Source organism: Papio anubis, chromosome 4, assembly GCF_008728515.1.
Source record: "Papio anubis isolate 15944 chromosome 4, Panubis1.0, whole genome shotgun sequence".
In the NCBI taxonomy this organism is placed as follows: Eukaryota; Metazoa; Chordata; class Mammalia; order Primates; family Cercopithecidae; genus Papio; species Papio anubis.
The window spans coordinates 174,368,381-174,392,746 of NC_044979.1; the positions used below are offsets into that span (position 1 = coordinate 174,368,381).

General features: G+C 42.6%; 1 long non-coding RNA gene and 1 pseudogene across 2 annotated transcripts; both read right to left on the reverse strand.

Annotated features, from left to right (window-relative positions):
• Nucleotides 1-1,289: 1,289 nt before the first annotated feature.
• LOC110742767 lies at nucleotides 1,290-3,055 on the reverse strand. Its single transcript, XR_002520815.2, has 2 exons — nucleotides 2,751-3,055; nucleotides 1,290-1,463 (listed from the first exon to the last, which is right to left on the reverse strand). It is a non-coding gene; the product is annotated as an uncharacterized LOC110742767 (long non-coding RNA).
• Nucleotides 3,056-15,477: 12,422 nt separating this feature from the next.
• On the reverse strand, nucleotides 15,478-23,569 carry LOC110742766 (annotated as a pseudogene). The gene has a single exon (XR_002520814.2). The product of XR_002520814.2 is annotated as an uncharacterized LOC110742766 (transcript).
• Between the last annotated feature and the right edge of the window lie 797 nt (nucleotides 23,570-24,366).

The following is a 24,366-nucleotide window of genomic DNA, read 5'->3' on the forward strand; positions in this document are numbered from 1 at the left end:
AGTACATACACAGAAGCAGAATTGTTGTGTCATATAGTATTGTTTAATTTTTCCAAGAAGGGTCATACTAGCTGGGTGCAGTGGTTCATGCCTGTAATCCCAGCCCTTTGGGAGGCCGAGGCAGGCAGATCACTTGAGCCCAGGAGTTCGAGATCCGCCTGGGTGACATAGCGGGGTCCCATCTCTACAAAAAATTTTAAAAATTAGCTGGGCACGGTGGCATGCACCTGTGGTTCCAGCTACTCTGGAGGCTGAAGAGGGAGAAGGCTTCCTCCTCCTTAAGCCCAGGAGATTGAGACAGCAGTGAGCTGTGGTTACTTTATTGTACTCCAGCCTGGGCAACAGACTGTGAACCTGTCAAAAAGGAAGGAAGAAGAAGAAGAAGAAGAAAGAAGAACAAGAAGAGGAGGAGGAGGAGGAAGGGAGGGGGAGGGGGAGGAAGCGGAAGAAGAAGAGGAGGAGGAGGAGGAGGAGGAGGAAGAGGAAGGAAGAAGAAGATGGAGTCGCCATACTGTTTTCCACAGCAACCCCGTCATTTTACATTCCCATAGCAATGTACAAGGGTTTCCATTTCTCATATCCTCACCAACACTTGTTATTTTTTTTTGTTGGTTGGTTTTATTTTTTTAATCAGAACCATCCTAGTGAGTGTGAAATGGGGCACCCATTAAGTTTTGCAGCTGAGGTGATCACGTCTCTCACCTCATTCAGTCCTGGCCTTTCCCCATCTCCCAAGGGTGGCATGACTTGGTCATCAGAAATGCTGTTTTCTCTCCCTGTGACTGGCTTTGCCTGGGGAAGCAGAGAAAGGCTGGTCTTCTTTCAAGGGGGACCCTCAGAGCTCATTGTCCCAGACTCTAAGGAAAGGTCCTGAACGCTCTGGTCCGTGGTGTCATGGGGGCCACGGGGCTGTGGGGCTGAAGGCAGGAGTCCTGCAAACCCCTCCTACAGCAATATCCACGTGGAGAATGGCTCTGTCATGCCTCAGCACTCACCGCCTTGAATCTGGGTGAGAGTCCACATGTGTGTGACCTGTTTCTACAGATGGAAAACACCCTTGGCATGTGGGGCAGCAGTGTCTTTTCAGAAATAAGGTTGGACAGTAAGACTCAGTAATTTGTTAGTTTCACTTGTCTGTTTTTCTTCCCCAAACTGTCTTTCTCACGTAGGGGTCACTGATCAAACACTCAGGGAGACTGGAACTGGTGAGGTCCAGTGCCTAATGCACTGCCTCGTTTAGATGAGTATTCAAAAACACCTCTGGGTCAAGCAAATAAATAGCATTTGAATGACAGTCAGGCATTGTTTATTCTTTAAGGCACGGCCCCACCTGTGGACATCTGGTCTTCCCCACACTTCTGGGTTCTCTGCTCCCTGTGTGTATTCACTAAACAATCACCTGATGCCTGCAGGGAGTCATCTGTGGGGTCCATCGCTGGGGAGGGGGGCTTGGACTTCTGTGTCTGAAGAAAGACAAAAAAGGAATTCCTGTCTTTCAACCTAGAGATCATTTCAATGTAAACCAAGGGCTGCTACAAGAGCTGGGAGACCAAGAGTTTGGAGGTGCTGGGCCTTCCTCTGCAGGGATGTTCACAGGAGGGAGTGTGAGTTTGGACAGGGTTAGCACCTGCACACGCCCTGGAGGCAGGGAAGGAGGAGTGGGGCTGGGGGGGATGGTTGGCAGTCACAGTGTGACCCAAGTGACCTGGTCCATCTGGAACAATCCACTCTGAGCACACACTTTCCTCCAAAGTAAACCAAGAAACTCAACCCCGTGTTCACTGGGAAACAATATAGACCTGTGGAGCCTCCAAGGCAACAGACTTAACCTCTAAACCTTTCTACCTTCATCTGAACAAGGGAGGAGCTGGTAAGAGAGGGTGCCTTACGGGGTGACAGGAAGAGGAAACGAGCTCATGCTTAGACTGCGTTTAGGTCAGCACCTGAGAGAGTGAGCTTCGTAGTCCCAGTTACTATAACAAAATACCTTCAAATGAGTAACTTATAAAGATTCAAAGTTATAAGGTCACAGTTCTGGAGTCTGGAAAGTACAAGACCAAAGTGCCAGCCGATTCAGCATGTGCTGAGAGACCACCTCTCAGGGACCACACTATCCATGTGTCCTCACCTGGCAGAGGGTGAACATGCTCCCCAGGCCTCATTTATAAGAGCACTGATCTTATCTCTAACCCCAGAGACCTCATGACCTAATCACCTCCCAAGGGCTCTACCTGTTGAAACTATTGCATTGGAGATTAGGTTTCAACACATGGATTCCGGAGGACACAAATGTTGAGACCATAGCAGCTCCACATGTCAGCTCAAGGTGGTCATACTCTGTCACCCACAGAGCTGATTCAGATGAACCTGGGACACCGCTCTCCCCTGGGCCCCACTGCCCCACATGCCATCCCTGCTCTTTACCCTCACATTCCTATGGCCACCCCTGCCTCCCACCCAAGCCTCACGGATGGTTATTTGTTCTCGTCCCCTGTGGGTCCCTGCATTTCACCAGCACAGAGCTGCACGGGCGCACTAGAAAACACACTAAGAAAGGTCTCTCCCTCCCTCCAAGGCACGACCAAGGTGATTCTAAATACTCGAAATTTGCATGTGTGTAGTTTCCCCTATAACTTCCCTGAAGAAAGCTGTGGGTTTCAGGGGAGGGGTAAAGGAATCCCATTATTCCCAAGGCGGCCGGAGGAGTCTGGGATACAATCAGGCAGGACACTGGGGCAATGGCCCCCTACCCTGAGAGGCGGATGCCACGTCTCTGGGTGCCCTCCAGGTGTCCTCCAGCAGGGACAGGGAGACGGCCTGGGCAGCCGTGACATCACACAGGAGGGTGTGACCAGCCGGGCTGCTGCTCATCTGATTGGTTGGCTGGGAAGAGCCTGTCTTTGGGAGGAGTTTCCATGGCCACCCCTTCCACTTCTTTCTGTCTTAGACCTACCTATAAGATCTTCAAGACCGCATCTCCAAGACAATCCTAAGTCAAAAGAACAAAGCTGGAGGCATCACGCTACCTGACTTCAAACTATACTACAAGGCTACAGTAACCAAAACAGCATGAGTACTGGTGCCAAAACAGAGATATAGACCAATGGAACAGAACAGAGTCCTCAGAAATAATACCACACATCTACAGCCATCTGATCTTTGTGACAAACCTGAGAAAACAAAAAGAAGAAATGGGAAAGGATTCCCTATTTAATAAATAGTGCTGGGAAAATTGGCTAGCCATAAAGTAGAAAGCTGAAACTGGATCCTTTCTTACTCCCTTATCGAAAATTAATTCAAGATGGATTAGAGACTTAAATGTTAGACCTAATACCATAAAATCCTAGAGGAAAACCTAGGTAGTACCATTCAGGACATAGGCATGGGCAAAGAACTTCATCTTGAAACACCAAAAGCAATGGCAGCAAAAGCCAAAAAGAATTGACAAATGGGATCTCATTGTTAAACTAAAGAGCTTCTGCACAGCAAAAGAAACTACCATCAAGTGAACAGGCAGCCACAGAATGGGAGAAAATTTTTGCAATCTACTCATCTGACAAAGGGCCCCAATATCCAGAACCTACAAAGAACTCAAACAAATTTACAAGAAAAAACAAACAACCCCATCAAAAGTGGGCAAAGGATATGAACAGACATTTCTCAAAGAAGACATTCATACAGCCAACAGACACATGAAAAAAATGCTCATCACTGGCCATCAAATGCAAATCAAAACCACAATGAGATACCATCTCACACCAGTTAGAATGGCAATCATTAAAAAGTCAGAAAACAACAGGTGCTGGAGAGGATGTGGAGAAATAGGAACACTTTACACTGTTGGTGGGACTGTAAACTAGTTCAACCATTATGGAAAACAGTGTGATTCCTCAAGGATCTAGAACTAGATGTACCATGACCCAGCCATCCCATTGCTGGGTATATACCCAAAGGATTATAAGTATACTTATATAAAGACACATGCACCGCATTGTGTTTATTGCAGCACCTATTCTAATAGCAAGACTGGAATCAGCCCAAATGTCCATCAGTGACAGATTGGATTAAGAAAATGTGGCACATATACCCGAATACTATGCAGCCATAAAAAGGATGAGTTTGTGTCCTTTGTAGGGACATGGATGCAGCTGGAAACCATCATTCTTAGCAAACTATCACAGAACTGAAAACCAAACACCGTGTTCTCCTCATAGGTGGGAACTGAACAATGAGATCACTTGGACTCAGGAAGGGGAACATCACACACCGGGGCCTATCATGGGGAGGGGGGAGGGGGGAGGGATTGCATTGGGAGTTATACCTGATGTAAATGACGAGTTGATGGGTGCAGCACAGCAACATGGCACAAGTATACATATGTAACAAACCTGCACGTTATGCACATGTACCCTAGAACTTAAAGTATAATAATAATAAATAAAATTTAAAAAAAAAAAAAAAAAAAAAAGATCTTCAAGACCAATGCAATGGTTTGGGGTTTTTGTTCTTTTCTGTTTCCTTCCCCCCCGCAACTTTATTTTTCTGCTATCAGGTATCTCAAACACGGATATGAAAATAAATAAGATAAACATATCCGCACCACTCAGGTTTACCCAATCTTAGTGGGATGCATATTTACTTCAGCATCTAGGAAAACAGGAATCACCAACAATAAAATGGACAGTTCCTGTGATTCTTGCTAAAGTCCCATCTCCCTTTCTCTGCCTGCCCCCCAGAGGTAACTGTTATTACACATTATGTTCATTGTGGCCATCTATGATAAGAGTAACAATAATAACAGCTGAATATGTTGCTGTCTTCCTTCATGCTACCCACACTCTAAGTAATCTTTCAGGGACTGTGGCTTTCAGCTCTCACAGTCCCCTCCTCCCCCATGAAATGGTCATCGTTATCCTCATTTTACAGATGAGGGCATGGAGGCACCAAGACATTAAGTAACTTGAAGGCCACACAGCTAAGCAGCCAGAGTTCCAATCCAGGCTATAGAATGTTAGAGCCTGTGTTCTTAACCACCAGGAAACACGTGGCTTTAGACTTTTACCACAGACACGTGCACCCAATATGCAAACCAGCCAACCCACAAAAACTGCTTTGCATTTTTAAGCAGTTGCATTGAAGCTTACAGAGTGTTCCAGTGTGGGAGGAGCCCCACTGACCCATCCCCTGCTGGCCAGCTGGGCTCTTTTCATAACTGTGTGTCTGCGGCATCTGATCCTGCTTGTGTCTTCTCCTGGAGGACTTTGAGACAAGACTCCATCTGGGGACACTGAGAGTCCAATGAATGGAGACACTAGGACACCTCCGACTAGAAAAGACAGACGGATGTGCACACCGTCACCCTCTACCTCCTTCCACCGCAGACCCAAGGTGGCGCACAAGAAGGCGCACACTGCACCGGAAAACTGAAAACTGGAAATGTGAATGTACAAGGGGTCAGGGCCAAGAGGACCCAGGAGCAGGCTGGGCCGGGAGGGGCTTAGAAAGTACCCCGTGGGCCATGGGACTTCAACAGTTCACAAAGTTGAGTCCCCAGCTAAGGCCAAGCTTTCTGGGCCAAGAACAAGGGAAACAAGATCAGGGCTGAAGCATGTCCCTTCCTTGGGAGAAACACATGTGCTTAGGGCTGGGCTTTAAAAGAGCTTTTCCTTGTGAAATCCACTCAGGGGCCCCTGAGGAATGTCATGGACTAGGTCTCGATGTGACTCTTTCTTATGCCACTGCATATGACAAGCACTGCAGCTTCCGAGGCCCCCATGGGGAAAGCCCTGAGAGAGGGATATAGGCTCCCCATGGCTCCCAGCACACAGGCCCTACCTCCCAGGACACATTTCTGGTCTGTCTGATGTGATAATGTCGCCTGCCTGTGCTGTTCACCTACTCCACCCAAAGGGTAGGCCCTGGGTCCTGTGCATTTTGCACTCCTCCCAGCAACACAAACCAGTGCCAGAAAGGCCCTCTGTTGAACTTGCAGGGTGTAACCGGGCTCCTCAGGGGTTGGGCAGACCCTGCACTGCTGCTCTGACCCCTCTCTATCTACATGGAGGGATATGTTGGGGTCCATGGAGAAGCCACTGTGTGATCAAGATCTGCTCTCCCCCGTCCTGTGCTCTTCTGTGGGAGGGTTAATCACTGCCTCTCTCTAGTTCCCCTTTCTTAGCTAATCTGGAGTCATAAAACATCTTAATATTAGGCCATACCCACACAAGCAGCAGGGAAGTTCCCTTTTAAATATAGCCTCTCCCAGGTGTTCTGACGTGGGCGTCTCCCCCACCCCAGCCTACTCACAGGTTTCAGCATCCACCCTGAGGGTGTCTGTGTGAAGAGCCTGTCTCCTCCTTGGCCATCCAGGGCCTACCTGCTGTCCAGTTATTGCTGGAACCCTCATGAGTCTGGGTGAGTCACAAGGAAAAGATGTTCTGCCCCAGGCACTGGTCTGGGGACCGCTCACTCTCCTTCTATGGTTGTAACATGGCAGACTCTTCACCTTCCACCCCAACCAGCATGTCAATCAAAGGATGGGGCCACACAGGCAAGGTAGGTCACAGCAGCTGGTTATTAGGAAAGAGGACTGAGGTTATAATCTCACAGGCCGCTCCCACCTGGAAGATGGTGGCCTTGTTTTCAGGGTCAGGCACAGAATACCAAAGGATGTTTGGAAAAGGGCCTTACTATTTACAGTTTTTAAGCTGTGCAAGTGAAGATACCAGGGAAGAGAGAGCTAGGAGGGGAATGGATTGAGCTGGAGTTTTTGTTGTTGTTGTTGTTGCCATTATTAGAAAAGGGAAAATACAAAACCCAAGGCATTGCCTCAGAGCCCAGGGGTAGGGATTCTGGACTCCCTCCACAATGTTCAGGTCATTCTAAAGATGCTGAGAGTCCATGAGGAATGAGATGAAATGACAGGGCTGTGAATCAATTCCCACGGGAGAGGGCCACGGACTCTGTGTTGAAAGCTTCAGGGAGGAAAGCTCCTGGCTCGCAGCTGGGTTTTCTTGGGTCCTCACAGTACCACCACGCTGGTCTCTGTTGCTACAGCTTCTTGGTGGCGGCGACTGCAGCTCCTTGGTGGTGGCACCTGTGTTCTCTGATCCAAAAGGACCACTATGGTTCCAGAGGAAAGAGTGGTTGGAGAACAGGAGCAGTTTTCAGCAGAAGCATTTGTGACTAAGACATGGAGGAGGACTCCATCCTCTAAGCCCAAGTGAATAGCGTCTCTTGGTGACAGAGTGATGCCAGGCCCTATGCCACTTGCATGTGTATTCATTGAGTGCCTGTGGAGGGCCGGGCCTGGCTCTGTGCTCTACAAGCCACCCTTGGCATTCCTTAATTCTCTGGGGTTTGTGTGTGGTCCTTAGTCTATAGTTGAGAAGTAAATCAGATTCAGAAAGCTGGTGAGGCTAGAACAGGGCTTGAACTCACGTTTACAGAGAAGCAAACCCCAGGCCCCTTTCCCTCTTCTCTAATTCGTTCAATCTTTGTCTCTGCTTGCCTCCCCTCTATCATTCTTTATCTTTCCTGTCTCTTTCTCTCTCCCTTTTCTTTCCCTCCTCTGTCCCTCCTTTCTCTTTTTCCCCTTTTTTTCTCCTTTTCCTCCATGGTTTGAATGTGTCCTCCAAAGTTCAAGTGTTAGAAATTGAACCTCCAATGTGCAAGCGTTAAGAGGTGGGGCCTTAGTAAGTGATGATCCGGTCATGAAACCCTGCCCTCATGAAGGGATTAGGTCATTATTGAGGGAGCAGTCATTATTGAGGGAGCAGGTTAGTTACTGTGAGAGTGGAGTTGTTATAAAATTATAAAATTGTTAGTTATTGTGAGAGTGGAATTGTTATAAAAGCAAGTGCAGCCCTCAAGCTCTTGCTCTCCCAAACCCTCTTGTCCTTCTGCCTTCTGCCATGGGATGAGTAGCAAGAAGGTCCTCACCAGATGCAGCCCCTTGACCTTGGACTTCCCAGCCTCCAGAACCATAAGAAATAATTTTTTTTAATTTATAAATGACCCAGTCTGTGATATTCTATTATAACAACACAAGATGCTCTTCCCACCTCAATCAACTTTCACTGCCCAACTCAGTTGCACATAGACTGAGTACCAGTTGCACATAGACTGAGTACCAGTTGCACATAGACTAAGTATGTTACTGGGTCCCAGGCACATGGTGGTACCTGAATATTTGCCCTGACCTGGAACCCTTACAAATCTGCTTACTAAACCCCGTGAAAACTGTGCTCTGGGTTTTTCATTGAAAAATTCAGGTGAGGTGAATATTTTACTCATCTCTTTTTGGTTGGTTTTAACTTTTATGTAACATTTAATTAATTCTTTCAAATGAACTCTGTGAATACCTAATTCAGGGAGAGGAGTTTCAAAGGAGAGAGGAACATGCTGGGAGACTGAGGATGTACTGGGGGTGGGGAGGAAAGGCAAGGGAAATGGAAACAAAGGAAAGGGGAAGGGAAGAAAATTTAGCATTCCCCAGCATGACTCAAGGTTTTCCTGGTAGTTTCTATAATCTTTCAGGAAAGTAGAGCCTTCTGCAATGAGAAATCTTTCCCTAATATTGAAGTCAACCTTGAATTTAAATCCTTTCTGAGCCACTGACTATTTACTGACAGTCCTTCTGACCTTTAACTGTGAGCTAAGATTTTCCAGTTTAAGGACTAATGAGGGATTTATTCCTAGGAGACAAAGATGGCTTCACATAATTAAATCAATAAATGTGATACACTACATTAAAAGAAAGAAGGATGAAAACCATGTGATCATCTCAAGAGATATAGAAAAGTCACCAGACAAAGTTCCAAATTTTTCATGGTGAAAAGTCCCAATAGGTGAGATATAGAAGGAATGTACCTCAATACAATAAAGGCTACATATAAAAAGCTCATAACTAACATCACACTCTACAGTGACAAGTTGGGATCTTTTCCTTTAAGATCAATAAGAAGACAAGGATGTCTACTCTTACCACTTCTATTAAACATAGTTCTGGATGTTCTAGCCAGAGCAACTAGAAGAGACATAAATAAAACGCATTTGAATTGGAAAGGAAAAAGTTACATTGTCTCTATTTGCAGACAACATGATTTAATATATAAAATATCCTAAAGACTCTACCAAAGAACTGGTAGAACTAATAAATTCAATAATATTGCAGGATACAAAATCAATATGCAAAAATCGGTAGCATTTCTATATAAGAACAATTAGCTATCTGAAAAAGAAATCAAGAAAACAATCCCATTTACAGTAGCACCTCCCCCCAAAATTACTTAGATATAAATTTAACCAAGTTAATGAAAGATCTGTACACTGAAAACTATAAAACATGAATGAAAGAAGTTGAAGAAGACACAAATAAACAGAAAGATACTCTGTGTTGAAGAATTGGAAGATTTAAGGCTGGGTGCATGCAGTGGCTCAGGCCTATAATCCCAGCACTTTGGGAGACCGAGGCAGGTGTTACACGAGGTCAGGAGTTCAAGACCAGCCTGGCGAAGATGGTGAAACCCAGTCTCTACTAAAAATACAAAAAATTACCCTGCCACCTGTGGTGGCAGATGCCTGTAATCCCAGGTAGAGAATTGCTTGAACCCCGGGGGCAGAGGTTGCAGTGAGCCAAGATCATGCCACTGCACTCCAACTTTGGCAACAGAGCAAGGCTCCGACTCAAAAAAAAAAAAAAGAATTGGAAGATTTAATATTGTTAAAATGTCGATACTGTCCAAAGTGATCTAAGAGTCACATACAATCCTATCAAAATTCCAATGACATTTTTAAACATAAATGGAAAAAAACAATCCTAAAATGTGTATGGAACCACAAAAGACCATGAATGGCCAAAGAAATCTTGAGCAAAAAGAACAAAGCTAGAGGCGTTACACTACCTGATTTTAAAATCTATTACAAAGCTATAGTAATCTAAACAGCATAAAACTACCACAAAACAGACACAGACAAGTGGAGCTGAATAAACAGCCCAGAAATTAATTCATGAATTTATGGTCAATTGAGCTTTGACAAAGATTCCAAGAACATACAATAGGGAAAGAACAGTCCTTCAGTAAATGGTGCTGAAAACATTGGATATCCGGATGCAAATAAATAAAATTAGACCCTTATCTCACATGACACACAAAAATCCACTCACAGTAGATAAGAGACTTGAATATAAGACCTAGAACCTTATAAATACTGGAAGAAAACATAGAGAAAAAGCTCTATGACATTGGTCTGGGCAATGAATTTTTGGATATAAACCCAAAACTAAAAATGCAACCAGGCACAGTGGCTCATGCCTGTAATCCCAGCACTTTGGGAGGCTGAGGCAGGTGGATCATGAGGTCAGGAGTTCAAGACCAGCCTGACCTACATGGTGAAACTCCGTCTCTACTAAAAATACAAAAATTAGCTGGGCGTGGTGGTGGGCACTTGTAATCTCAGCTACTCAGGAGGCTGAGGCAGGAGAATACTTGAACCCGGGAGTGGGAGGTTGCAGTGAGCCAAGATTGCACCACTGCACTCCAACCTGGGCAACAGAGCAAGACTGCATCTCAAAATACAAAAATAAATAAATAAATAAATAAAAATGCACAAATGAAATTCAATCAAACCAAAAAAGCTTCCACACAGCAAAGGAAATGACCATAGAGTGAAGAAACAACATATTGTATGGGAGAATATATTTGCAAATCACACATCTGATAAAAAGTTAATATCCAAAATATACAGGGAACTCAAACAACTCAATAGCAAAAACAAAAACAAACAAACAAAAATACCCAAATATAACTCAGTTGAAATGGTCAAAGGATCTGAATAAATATTTCTCAAAAAAGACATACGAGTGGCCAATGGGTATATGAAAAGATATTCAACATCACTGATCATCAGAGAAATGCAAATTAAAATCACAATAAGATATTAATATCACTTCACATCTGTTAAAATGACTAGTATCAAAAAGATGAAAGATAACAGATGTTGGCAAGGCTGTGTAGAAAATGGAACCCTTGTACACTGTTGGTGGGGATATAGATTAATACAACCATTATGGAAAACAATATGGAGATTTCTTAAGGAATTAAAAATAGAACTACCATATGATCCAGCAATTTAATTTCTGGGTATATATTTAAAGGAAATAAAACTGGTAGCTTGAAGAGATATCTATACTTTCATGTTCATTGCAGCATTATTCACAATAGCCAAGATATGGAATCAACTTAAGTATCCATTAATGGATGAATGGATAAAGAAATGGATTAAATTAGCCCTCATGCTAATTTATTTAGAAAAATTTATTTCTTATGGTTCTAGAGGCTGGGAAGTCCAAGGTCAAGGGGCTGCATCTGGTGAGGGCCTTTTTGCTACTCATCCCATGGCAGAAGGCAGAAGGGCAAGATAGCTTGAGAGAGCAAGAGTGTGAGGGCTCTTTAAAAGAAGTAAGTTCTGTCATTTGTGACAACATGGCTGAAGCTGGAGGGCATTAGGCTAAGTGAAATAAGCCAGACACAGAAAGATAAATACTGCATAATCTCACTTATATGTGGAATCGAAAAAAGTAGGACTCATAGAAACAAGGAATAGAATGGTGGCTGCCAGAAGGTAGAGGTTGGAGGATTGAGGAGATGATGGTCAACGGACACAAAATTCCAGTTAGACAGGAAGAATAAGTTCAAGAGATCTATTATACATAATGAAACTACAGTTAATAATAATATACTACACACTGGAAAATTTCTAGAAAGGCAGAGTTTTAAGTGTTCTCACTCCAAAAATAAGTATATGAGGTAATGCATATGTTAAAAAGCTTGATTTAGCCATTCCAAAATGTACACAAATATCAAAACATCATGTTGCACACCATAAATATGTACAATTTCTACTTTTCAATTTGAAAAAAAAAAAAGAAAAATGAAGAAAAAAAACCGTCTTGTTGGATTGAGTTCTCTATCATCAACAGGGGATGGAGAGGTTTCACGGAAAGAGAAAATATCACCCCCTCACTGTAAGAAACAGATTTTATTATTACTAACCTAGAACACTACGTTTTCTCTTTGTTGTTGGGAAATTTCTGATGATACCTTTAAAAAATTTACCTGAGATTTGTCTCTGGGTAAGTTAAATGTTCTTTAAGTGATCACAGAAAGTAAAAGTTTGGGGAAAGGAAACCCTGCACAGCCCCTGGTGGATTTCCTTTGTTCTTGCAATAGCAGTTTCCTCTTGAGTGTGCCTTGGGGCCCCTCAGTAGGCCCTGGGGCATCTGCTCACTTTGGGACTCTTTCTGAACATCACTGGGGAAAGGGAACACTCGAGGAAGGAAGCACTGGGGGAAGGAAGCACTGGGCTTGGGACAGGGCTGGCCGTGGCCCTCTCACTGGACCATGACAAGGTTGCTACCTCATCAAGGAGAGGTGCAGAAAGCTTAGGGGCTTGGATTTCTAGATTTCAGTGCCAACTATGCCACTTACTGGCTTTACCCCTTGGGGAATTTATCTACTCTGTGACCCTCAGTTTTTTTCATCTTAATTATTAATACCCACCTCATAATGTGACTGTGAGGATTCACTTAATAATATATGGAAAACCATAGAATACAGCCCAGCATCTAGGAAGTGCCACAGCCCCCTTCAACAGTAGTGAAACCTGCAGACCACTTTTCAGAGTGATATTATTTTTACTTTTTTCTAGGTTGAGTTATAATTGAAAAAATAGAAATGGAATATATTTAAGATGTACACCATGAAGCTCTGATGCATATATCCATTGTGAAATGATGACCACAATCCAGCTAATTAATGTTATCTATCATGTCACACAGTTCAACCTTTTTTTGTGCTGAGAATACTGAAGATCTACTCTCTTAGCAATTTTCAAGTCTAAAATATGTTATTAACAGTCACTTTGCCGTACGTTAGTTTTGAGGACCTTATTATTTTTATACCTAAAAGTCGGTACCCTTTATCCAGCATCTCCTAATTTCACACTCTCATCCCTACTGTCACCTCTGGTAACCAGCCTTCTGCTCTGTTTCTGAGCCCAACCTTCTTAGAGTCCACATATGAGTGAGATCATGCTGTGCAGTGCTTGTTTTTCTGTGTCTGGCTTGCTTTCACTTAGCATAATGTCCTCCAGATCCACCCATGTTGTTGCAAATGGCAGAATCTTCTTCTTGTTAAAGACTGAATAATATCCATGTGTGTGCATGCGTGCGTGTGTGTGTATCACATTTTCTTTATCCATTCATCCATCAATGGACACTAAGCACTAAGGTTGATTCCATATCTTGGCTATTGTGAATAATGCCGCAATAAACAAATGAATCCAGATACCCCTTCAAGATACTGATTTCATTTCCTTTAAATATATGCCCAGAAGTGGGGCTGCTGGATCATATGATAGTTCTATTTTTAGTATCTTGATGAATTTCCATACTGTTTTTCATAATGATTTAGCAATCTACATTCCCATCAACAGTGTACAAGGGTCCCATTTTCTACATAGCCTTGCCAACATTTGTTATCACTTATCTTTTTGATAATAGCCATTCTAGCAGGTGTGAGGTGATATCTCATTGTGATTTTAATTTGTATTTTCCTGATGATTAGTGGCGTAGAGCATCTTTTCATATACCTGTTGGTCATTCGTATATCTTCCTTTGAGAAATATTTATTCAGATCTTTTGCCCGTTGTTAACTGAGTTATATGTGAGTTGGTTTTGGTTTGTTGCTGTTGTTTTTGCTATTGAGTTGAGTTCCTTGTATATTTTAGATATTAAATCCTTCTCAGCTGTATGGTTTACAGATATATCCTTGCATTCTGTAAGTTGTCTCTTCACTCTGTCGATTGCTTTCTTTACTGTGTGAAAGCTTTTTTAGTTTGATATAATTGTGTTTGTCTATTTTTGCTTTTGTTGCTTGTACTTTTAGGGTCATATCCAAAAAGTTATTGCCCAGACCAATGTCATCCCCTATGTTTTCTTCTAGGAATTTTAAAGTTTCAGGTCTATGTCTTTATCCATTTTGAGTTAATTTTGTATAGGGTTTAAGATAAGAATCCAATTTTATTTTTATTTTTTGTATATGGATATCCAATTTCCCCAACACCATTTATTGAAAATTCTATCCTTTCTTTGTTGTGTATTCTTAACATCAGAATAATATTTTTAAATACACAAAATTCAGAAGATGACAAAGGAAACCAATTACATTGAAATGCATACAGAGTTATAATTGTGGAAGATTAATGCATGTGCCTCTTTCTAAACACATCATATATTAAACTGCAGTGGCAGGTCTAACAACTACTGCAATTTCAAAGTCATGTTGAGTAGGAGGAGCACTTTGAGATTCTGAAACAATGTTCTTGTGCTATGAAATATCCATGATTTTGATTGCTGATGATATCCCAGGTCCTGTTAATGCTGCTGTAATCTGTGTAATCTGTTGCTTCCATTCAATAGTTCAATAAAATGCTTGATATCTGTTGGAAATTAGTAAAAATAAAAATGTATTTTTTTCCATCCAAGTTCATTCGCAGACCCTGAAGAGTCACTTCTCTGGATTCTGCAGCAAAGTTCCCAGCTGGGGCAGCAAGATTTAGGCAATTGAAAAGAACATACACCTTGTTCTCAGTGGCAAACCACGTGGAAAGCTTTAAATGTCAGAGAAAAGTTCTGCCATTTTACTGACTTTTTTTGCAGTTCTCCTAAGGAACAAGTGTTAAGTGACAAGCTTCTCAGAGGAGGTAATTTTCTCCCAAGTGGTCTCTTTATTTACCTGAATATTAAGTTCAAAGATACTTTAGTCTCTCAAAGGAAACCTGTGGGTGGAGTGTTTTTTAAAATGTCAAATTCCGAACGAAGCTGAAGGGTACAGCCTCAAGAAGGCTCTGTATTCACCAGTGCACAGGGACCTGCCAGTCCTTTATTGCCATTATCTACACAACATTTTTCAAGTTCTCTGAGTTGTGAGGCTGTCAGTATGGAGACTGTTATTTTTTCTGCTATTAAATTTTTTTCCTCCAATTTTTATTTTCTTTTATTATTATTATTTTTTATTATTATTATTATTTTTTTTTTTGAAAAATCCAGGGTCTCGCTCTGTCACCCAGGATGCTGGAATGCAATGTGGCCTTGAACTGCCAGGCTCAAATGATCCTCCTGCCTCAGCCTCCCAAGTAGCTGGGACTATAGGCACGCACTGTGGTGCAGTTTGGCTCTGTGTCCCCACCCAAATCTCACGTTGAATTGTAATTCCCAATGTTACGGGAAGGGCCTGGTGGGAGGTGACTGGATCATGGGGGCAGATTTCTCTCTTGCTATTTTTGTGATAGTGAGTGAGTTCTCATGAGATCTGATGGTTTAAAAGTGTGTGACACTTCCCCCCCGCTCCCTGTCTCCTGCCACCTTGTGAGGAAGGTCCTTGCTTCTCCTTCACCTTCTGTCATGATTGTAAGTTTCCTGAAGCCTCTCAGTCATCTTTCCTGTACAGCCTATGGAACTGTGAGTTAATTAAACCCCTTTTCTTCATAAATTACCCAGTCTCAGGAGTTCTTCACAGCAGTGATGATGAATACACACTATCACACGCAGCTCATTTTTCTTTATTTTTTTTAGTAGAGATGTGGTCTCACGATGTCGCCTAGACTGGTCTCAAACTCCTGCGCTCAAGTGACCCACCTACCTCGGCCTCCCAAAGTGCTGGTATTACAGGCGTGAGCCACCACACCCAGCCCTCCTCCAACTGCTGCTGGTCACTATCACAGGCTTTCGCTTGGTGTCCACTTAACATGTCACTTCAGGAAGGCTGGTCTCCTAACATTCGGTAGCATAGGCCTGGTGTTGAGCCCACCCTGCATTTCTGCCCCCTTCTTTGTTTTCCTGGGGATGCCCTCCTCAACGTGAAAATGACTTCCAACTCCTCAGCACAGGGGTGGGCATGTGACCCAAGCAGGTCCAGGATTCCGTAAGATCCCAAGCACAAAGAATCCTGTAATCCTGGGCCCCAGTGGCCGTCTTGATCCTTTTGGAGAACTAGCCTATCACAGAGAAAGTAGTAGAGCTAAAAGAAAGAGACAGAATCCTGATAGCATCTGAGACTCTGGATCCAGCTCTCCATAAAGCCCCATACCCTAATCTGGTCAATTACCCAAGTCAATGAGTCCCCTTAGAAGCTTAAGCCAGTTTGATCTGAGTTTCCGCCACTTTCAGGAGGAAGAATCTTATTGGTATATTATATGATAATCCTGCTGATGTGCAAACTGTCTTCAATAGAATGCTCTGTTCAGAGTCACAAGTGGAGTCCATCGGAACAAATAAGGTCAGACAGCTCACAGCTACAACTGGGCTCATGCCTTCCAAGTATCAAAGTCATAACAAACTTCCTCTGTGTGAGTCCACAAGGCGTTCTCCCTCTGGGGGGTCACTCCCTTTCCATTGTCCTGATACTCTCTCTGTGGGGCTGTAGAGGAGTGCATGGCTTTTGCCCTACTTCTAAGCCTTCTCAGGGACAGAGTTGAAGGCTCAGCCTTGGCAATGGGTCATCAGGCCCACTGCAGGCTTCTCCTGGGAGAAGATCCAGAGCCTGGGGCTCTGGGGTCCCATAAGCAGGGAGAATCTCCCATCCCAGAAACTGGAAGGAGCTGCCACTCCCTAGGAGACATCTCCCCTTGAGCTTTCTCAAGGTTTGAACAAACAGCCCACACTTGTTCACGGAATCCATGGGCCTCAGCATGTCAGAGAGAGGAGACGAAATTGGCCCAGAGTGTAACCCACCCCCATCTTTGGGCCCAGTCAAGAATTGTCAGTGATGCCGGAGGAAGAGGCACCCAATTCAACAGATCAATGGAGTCTCACGTCACCCACAAGCACCACTTCTCTGCCGTTTCATCCCACACTGGTACCTGATCATCGACCGTTGCAAACACTCATTGCTGTAATTGTATCATTCGTTTCAATCACAGCCAATTTGTGGCTGGCTTTATACGTGAATATCCTTTTCTGTTCCCACTGCTGATGAAATTTCGATTTATAAGGTGAATGAAACCTAGTAGATTAAAGTAATTGTGAAACTGATGCTAAAGAACAGTCCTGTTCCCCATGCCACCTAAACATGTAATTTTAGACATCAAACAGAATCTTTAAGCTGAAATAAAATCTCTACTTAGTCTAGCACCATTATATTCTCTGTATGAGATAAAGGCAGCTCTCACCCCATCTATTAAGATTTATTATTAAAATTGCCTGAGGATTTTAAAAAAATACATTTTTCCCTTGGCAAAGTTAGCACCAAGCTATCTCAGTTAACTCTCTGGAGGAGAAAAAGGGGAACAGTGGTTGTGAAATTTGAGACTTGCAAGAGTGCCCAGGACTGCCTAGCCATAGACTAGACCGTTCCACCTAAATATTCCCATAGAAAATGCCCTAGGTGAAGTCTCCAGGTGCGGTTTTCAGAGCAAAGCCCTCACCTAGTTCTTCAGGTTCCATAACGTATTAGTTAAATATGTTAAAGGCCTCGCCATCAGTTGACATAAAACTCCAGTGAGTACTCTTGCCTTACCACTGAAGGCTAAGCCCCAACAAAGCTATGTGAGCTGTTGTATGTTGAGTCAGGCTCCAGCCGGTCTTCTACCCATAGCTAGAATAACAAATCAAGTCCCCTCCTTCAGCTGGGACTCATGTGATCTTCACCCTCCTTGAAAGACAGCCCTGTCCTAACCCCCTCCAGAGCTGCCACATCCTTGGTCCCCAAACTATCAAGTGAGGAGGGAAGGCGGCTGGCCACTCACAGGGCCCTGTAAGTACAGCATGTTGACTTAGGAATAATCCAAGCCTATGGCAGGAGGAACAGGATTTTATGGAAGCTGGGAGAGCCCTGGAGAGTGAAGAAGGAGTCACTATGGCAACCAGCTCTCCAGCCTTCATTCTCCTCCTCATCACTTGATCCAGACACTCTCCTTCCAGAATATAACGCCTGACATCCATCCACTTCCTATCATGTGGTCACAGGCAGATCTCTCTACCCACTGGCAAAGAGTGGGCTGATGGAAATGAGCATTGGATGCGTGGTGCTTGGACTGGGTTTCAGAGTTATCACTCCAAAATCCATGGCCTTCCTGGATCCTCGGAATGGGACCTTATTTGGAAAAAGGGTCTTTACAGATGTAATGAGTTAGTAAAACATCATTCTGAATCAAAGTGGGCCCTAAATCCAATGACTTGTGTACTCTATAAGGAAAGAAAACAGAGACACAGAGACGCACAGGGAAGAAGCCATGTGAAGGCCAACGCAGAGGTTGGAGGGATGCAGCTACAAGCCGAGGAATGCCAAGGACTGCAGCAACTACCAGGAGCTTAGAGGCATAGAAGCTACTAGAAGGAGCCAATCTTGCCGACTTCTGGATTTCACACTTCTGACCTCCAGAACTGTGAGAGAATACATTTCTGGTGTTTTAAGCCACGCCATTTGTGGTGCTTACTAAGTCAGCCACAGGAAACGCACACAGGGCCACATAAACACTTCAAAATACAGCCATTACAAAACCTCAAAGCTGGAATCCAATTAGCCTGAACCTGCCATTAAAAGAAAAAGTTATGTACATCTGATAGCCATTCTCCATATTTTTAAGGAGACAGAACTAATAAGAAAAAGAATGCAAATTAATTCCGCCGTTAGATAGTTATTTTACAAGTAACCTTCCAGGGAATTCCCTGGTATGAACAAATGCACGCATCATGAACCCATCCAATGATATTGACTTCATTGCTGGAATCTGGGCAAAACACTGCAAGTTGCTCGGTGAAAACAGGTCCAGTTGTGTTTGGTTTGCTCTAAGTCAGCTGCAGGGAGACTGCTCTGCCACAAGACAGGAGGGAGGAAAGGTGGGGAAATCAGGCAGGTTTCCTTGTTGCAGGTGTGTTCAAAGGAGGGTTGGAGGATCTTCCACTGACTTCACCTCTATGAAGCTCCTCTCCTCTCTCCATAGTGAGAACAGAGATGGCTGTAAGTCAAACACAACTGGAAAAGGCATTCTTGGACCAGACCATTCATGCACTGTGTTAACTAACCACTTAGAGCGAGCAGTGTTACAGGCCTGTAGTGGTGGAGGCGGGAGCTACGGGGACATTTCTGATGTGGCTCCAGCCCTCCACGATAGTGTGATCCAATTGAACCCAGAATTCCAGCACGTGTGGACCAGTCAAGAAGCAACTGACTGAGAGGTAGAGGACCCAAATTTCCTCAGAGGAAGTATTTACTTCATTGAGAAAACCCACAGGGCAGCTGCAATTCCACATCCCCAGAATCCTGTGGCTCATGGGCGTGGGGCCACTTGCCTGTTGGAGGCATGACGCCTGATCCCCAGTATTTGCTCTGCAAGGCCAGGCATGGGCTCACTGAGAAATGATCTTGCCTTTGTGTTGTCCTCCTCCTCGACAATCCATGGGACAGGCCGGCCCTTTGGAGGGCGCTTCCTCCTGTGCATCCCTCACTGGGGAAGCAGGAAGGCTCTGGATTACCTGCCCCCCAGCCACCTGACATGAGTTGAGCACAGAGTGGCATTAGCCTGGGGCATTAATTCCCTCTGGTAGATGTCCCAAAAAACATGCACCCATCAGAGACAGGGGCAGGGCACCAGGGGAAACTGTAGTCTCCTTCACTCTGAATCTGTTATTATGAAGGACTTTATCACAAATGCAGAATTACATTCCCAAATATTCATTCTTTTCAACACAAAGCTTAAAAGGTATTGCAGTTTGAATTGTAGTTGAGACATGAGTCTGTAGTAGCCACTACTGCATAAGGTTCAAGTCCAAAATGATCCACGGTCTTTTTCTTCTTTAATGTTTTCTCTTTTTCACTGAGATATAATACTGTACCTTCTATTGTAGGCGCTCCAATCTCAGGTACACCATTCAATAACATCTTACATATGTCTACAGCCATGTAACCGCCTCCCAGAGCAACATCTCAGACATTCCCAGGCCCCACAGACTTCCTGACGTTCCTTCTCTTTCAATACAGATCTCTGGTCCTACAGGTAACTCCTATTACAACTTCTAGTACCACGTGTTATTGAGCTTCACATAGATTGAAATCATACAACGTGGCCTTCTTGAGATCTGCTTTCTTCTGCTTAATGTTATGTCTGTAAAACATCTTTGCATGGGGCAACGATTTATTTTTTTCATCGCTATATACTATTCCACTGAGTGCATATGCCCCAATTTATTTAGTCCATCCTAATGTGGATAGGTATTTGTTGTTTTCTGTTTGGGACTATGATATATAAAGGTGCTAGGACATTTCTCATACATGTCTCTTGGTGGCCACAGCCCTCGTTTCTTTTGAGAATATGCCCAGGAATTTCTGGGGCATGGAGATATGTATGTATGTTTAACTGTAGTAGACACTGCCAAGCTGTTTTCCAAAACTGAATCAATTTACACTTCAGCCATCAGTGTATGAGAGCTCTCGCTGTTGCCCACCATTGCTAACACTTGTTGTTGTCAATCCTTTTAATTTTAGCCTTTCTAAGGCATGCATAATGGTATCTTACTGTGGGTGTAATTTGCATTTTCCTGTTGGCTCTAATGCTGGGCACCTTCTTATCTGCTATTGGCCCTTGTATTTTCCTCTATTATGGCGGTCTCTGTGAATCACTCTGTAAAGGGCCTGATAGTTAATATCTCTGGCTTTGGAGGTCATATGGTCTTGTCCCCACTACTCAACTATGCTGTTGTCAAGCAAAAACAGCCAAGGGCAATGTGTGAATGAATGGGATTGGCTGTGTTCCAACACAGCTTATTTATAAAAACAGGCTGGGATGAGAGGGTGGATTTTGCTGGTGAGGCTTTAATTTGGTGACCCCTGCTGAATTGTAATGTGTCTGCTCAAGACTTCTGCCCATTTTTAAATTAGGGGTTTTTTTTAATGTATTCATACACATTCTCTGTAAGTTCTAAATTCCAGTTTTATATTCTTAATCATTTATCACGCTTTGAAAATTTAAAAAAAAAAAAAAACATAGTTATTATGTTGGACCACTCCTATAGCTTTTGCCCTGTGTTTCTACCATGGTCCCCTAAGAGATGAGATCACTCTTGTGACAAGAGCTTTCTGCTGTTACCCGAGAGCTGTCTGCTGCCATCTTTGCCCCAGCACGACAGTGTGGCAGCCCAGCCCAGAGCACTGTGGCTCTGCTTGTACCCTTGGGGAGTCCCACTGCCTAGGCCAGGCTGAGTGAAAATATCCTGACTTTTTGGAATGGACACAGTTTTCAAAAGGAGCATAAATTTAGTCTGCCAATTCATGTATATGCCATTGGGAAGTTTTTTGAATTAAAAATAAAATTCCAGTCCTTCAGACCAGCGATGCTCAAAATTGAAGGATCTGGGCAAAGATTCCTTTTCCATTCTTAGCCAAATGCTTTCTAGGTTGGGCATCAGTTGATGGTGCCATTGAAAGGAAATTGCCCAATTATTTTGTTGCTTCACTAACAAAATGATTACTATCTTTGCATTGTAAAATCTTTTTTTCATTTATAAGCTCCCCAAGGGAGCAAAAGCCATGCACAGTGATGTGCCAGGAGCCCTCATGATTGTTTTGCCTGTTATCTTATTTGAGTAAATATTAGTATCTCATTTTGCAGCAAGGAAACTGAGGTTCAGAGTAGTTACATGAGTTGATCGATATCAAGAGATTAAAGAATTGACCAAGCCAGAAATGTTTGACTCCAAAGTCCATGATCTTCCCCATGGGCCCATACTGTGGTTTCCCTTTCATATAAAGATGGGGCTGGAAGGGCCATTATTGAATATCTGGTCAAGTTCCCTCACTTGATGGATGAACGCTGAGATCCAGAAGGAGTCAACGAACTCATCACCCAAGGTTTCCCCAACAAGCTAGCAGCAAAGCTTGGATGAGAACCCAGATTTCTATGTTCAATGTCTTCCCCATATCTTCCTTTATTTAAATAATTTTGACTTTACTACATCAACCATAATACAAGCTGTATAAAAACAGCAATTTGTTCTAAGACTATACCTAGTGTCTGTGATAGCATCAAGTAATTGAGATGTTTCATTTGTTGAATAAATGGATCATAAGAAAATAAGTAGTAAGTGGTTCAATTACATCCTGCAAAGAAGTTTTGATGCTCTTCCTACTTTTCACTCCCTCTTAAGTCTTCACTCGAGACAGAGAAGCTCATCAGATGCCCAACATCAGCCAGGACCCAAGGCCAAAAGGAAATTCACAACATCAGGCCTTTTTTTCTTGTTCAGTAATAGAATTTGTAGCAATTTTTCCTTTAGATACTTTAATCACAAAGAGACGTATCAAAATATGGCAAATTCTGCTTGTTCATCCAAGTTATCCAATTGGCTTTAGAATGCCAATTATCCTTACTTTCAGTTGTATTCATTTCCAAATATACAGCTTCTTTGAAATGTAGGGACACTATTCTCAGCCCTTAAATGTGGAATTTATCAACTCCTGTATTGTTTATTTTTGTACAATTAGTAACATCACTTCTGAGGGAAAAAAAGGACTTTTGGGACTGATAAATGTATTTGTGACATTTTCCTCTAAATATCTTGCTTCTTTATGCATGCTCTCATTTTATACTGAGCTTGGTCTACGGGAAGTTTGGGTAAACAGATCTCTTATGAGTAATTAGTGTCCAATTAAGCCAAGGTTTCATGTCTGTGTGAGTCAAGCCTCTTTTTCCAACCTCTGGGAAGAATTAAGTAGGTCAGGTCTCTGTTTACAAAGCAAGCCCCAATGCTGTTGACTTTCTAGGGGATTTTACGAGTTATTCCCAGTAACTGGACAACTAGATAAAGCTACTCAAAAAAATTTTATAGGCCTTTGCTGCTAGTGCAAGGGGCAACATTGACCATCCAGTGATCTAGGTCCTTACTTTCTGCATTTGTCCTGTGGGAGTTTCCACAGACTGTCACGTCACCAAGAAGCTTTAACCTGAAACAAAAAGAAGGTCACAAACCCTGATCTCGTGGTTGAAAGATCATGACACTATTCTTCCCATCATAAGCCCTGTTTCAAATGACTCATCTTGAATGGCAGCCGCTCTTCTGGCAATTTTTTGTGCATGATTTATTTTTTCCAACTTTGTATTCCAAAAATGTTCAAATATAAAAAAAAAGATAAAAGATGAATATGAGGAACATCTGTATACTCACCACTTAGATTCAACAATCATCGACATTTGGCTGACCCATTTGAAAGTGAGCTGTACTTGAAATATTTTTGCATCTATCACCTGAGAATAAAAACATTCTCTCCAATGCAAAGTAACACTGTAACAAAGAATTATTTCATTTAAGTTGTCAAAGTAGTCAGAATAAAGTTGTTCATAATATTTTCTTATTATCCTCTTAAAGTCTATATGATCTGTAGTGATGTGTCACTTTCATTCCTGATTTGGGAATTTGTGTCTTTTCTCTTTTTTACTGCATAAGTCTAATTAGGTTTTTAAATTTTATTAATTTTTCCCCAAAGAACTTGTTGTGGGTTTCATTCATTTTTTTAGTTTTGTAAATTTAATTCATGTCTGCTTTTATGTTTATTGTTTCCTTTTTCCTATTTTGGATTTAATATGCTTCTTTTTCTTTTCTAGCATCTTGAAGTGAAAGTTTTGATCTGTTTTTAGCCAGATCTTACCTATTTTAATATGCTGTGTTTTTGTTCTTAGTTAGTTCAAAATATTTTTAATCCTCCTTGCTATTTCTGCTTTGACCCATGGGTGATTTAGAAGTATGCTGTTTAATTTCCACATATTTGGGGACTTTCCAGATTCTTCTGTTGTTGACTTCTTATTAAATTCTATTATAGGCAGAACATAAACTTTCTATGATTTCAATTCTTTTAAATTTGTTGAGGCTTGGTCTTTGGCTCAGCACAAGGTCTATCTTGGCAAATGTTCCATGTGCACTGGAAAAGAGTGAACATTCTGTTGCTATTATATGGACATATTTACATCAACTAGTCAAGTTGGTAAATAGTGTTATTCATTATTTGGTAGATAGTGTTGCTGAGTTTCTGTTTACTTCTATAAGTTATTAGGAAAAGAATGCAGAAATTTCCAACTATAATTGTTGATTTACCCATTCTTCCCAGTTCTTCAGTTTTTGCTCCATTTATTGTGTGCTTACACATTTAAGATCGTTATGTCTTTGTGAGGCATTGACCCTTTGTCAGTATGACCCTGCTAATAATCATTTTTCTGATTTCTGTTTTCTCTGATGTTAATATAGCCAGTCTTACTTTATTTTGATTATTTGCATGAAATATCTGTTTCTATCCTTTTACCTATTTTTATCATCAC